Source organism: Erithacus rubecula (genome assembly GCF_903797595.1).
Source record: "Erithacus rubecula genome assembly, contig: scaffold_1074_arrow_ctg1, whole genome shotgun sequence".
NCBI classification, from domain to species: Eukaryota; Metazoa; Chordata; class Aves; order Passeriformes; family Muscicapidae; genus Erithacus; species Erithacus rubecula.
The window spans coordinates 8,701-10,150 of record NW_027636339.1 but is presented as its reverse complement, the minus strand read 5'-3'; positions in this window follow the sequence as shown (position 1 = coordinate 10,150).

Below are 1,450 nucleotides of genomic sequence, written 5' to 3'. Positions count from 1 at the left end.
GGCCACAAAAACAGCCCCAACTTCAGCAGCTGCCATCATTTTGACAATGCTCACCTGCAGGAAATGCCCTCTGCCGCACTCTAGAAGAACTTTGGTCATGCAGTAAGGGAAGCCTCAGGATGTGTTCTGCTCATTTCTCCATGCAAAGGGACATTGCTAGAGCAAATTTACAGGTGCTGGGGAAATCCTAGAAAGGCCAAGAAAATCAGGGTTATGGGAAGAGTTTGGTGCTGTCATGTTGGTTACCAGCCAGTTCTACCCTACAGCCATGGCAGGGGTTGGTGTGTAAAGCAGCTTTAGCAGAAGAGGAGCTGCAGTTCCCTTGCTGGTGCCAAGGATTCCCATCCTTGGGAGGTTCATGCTCATAACCCATAGAGTAGCTCAGTCAGTTGGAGCAGGGTCCTGGTAATGCTAAGGTTGTGAGCTCAATTACCAAATGTACCATGTAGTTGAGAGTCATATTTTTAGGATCCCTCTCAACCCAAACATAGTCTGTAATCTGGAAATAAATAGGAAAGTTCTCAGCTGAATTTTAAGAGAAGAGGTTTTACCATTGCAGAGCATTTTTGAGTTGCAGAGCAAGGGGGAGGGGCAGCATCTCAGCTGGCAGGTGTTGGAGAAGCAGCCCGAGTGGAACCGTGCCCGGTCCCGGCTGAGCGGCTCCTCCCGTGATCCAGCCCCGCTCGTTCCGCAGGGGTGCGGCGGGCAGGAGCCCCGGGGCTGTGCGGACACGGGGAAGGGGAAGCCGGGCGCTGCTCTCCGCTGAGGATTGCGGGGATTTTGCATCCCCGCGGGATGGGGGCACCGGGAGCGGCGGGATTTGGGGCTCCCAGGGTTGGCACGGCGCTCCCCGTGCCCCGGCCGGTTCCAGCCACGATCCAGCGCCTGCACGAGGAGATTCCGCCGCCGTTCTCCGGGCGCGGTTCCCGGCAGAGCCCCGGCTCCCCGCGGCCGCAGCGGGATCGTGCCCGGAGTCCCATGGACGCTGCGGCCGGAGCAGGAGCGGCAGCGCCGGGCTCGGCCCCAGCGCCCGTCCCGGGGCGGCTCCTGCTGCCCGCGGCGATCCCGGTCCCGACCCCGCCCCGATCCCGCGATCCACTCCCTGCCGGCCCGGGGAGAGGCGGCACCGCTCCGAACCCCCAGCGGACACCGCCAAAACCCAGAACCGGCCCCTGGTACCACCTGAGCGCCTCGGGCTCCACGCAGCACCGGGAGCAGTCCCTGGGCTGGACTCGGCGCAGCGCTCCGGGCGAGGATCCCACCCCATCCCAGGAGGAGCATTCCCGGAGGGAGCGGGGCGGGAGCGGCTCTGCCGCAATTAAAGCGCGCGGGCGGGGCGGGGCCCGGGGGCGGGGCCTGCACGGGTGCGCGGGGACCCAGAGCGCATGCGCGGGGCGGGGCTGAGGGGATTTAAACGGCGGGGAGAGTCCAGCGGCGCCATTTGCTCCGT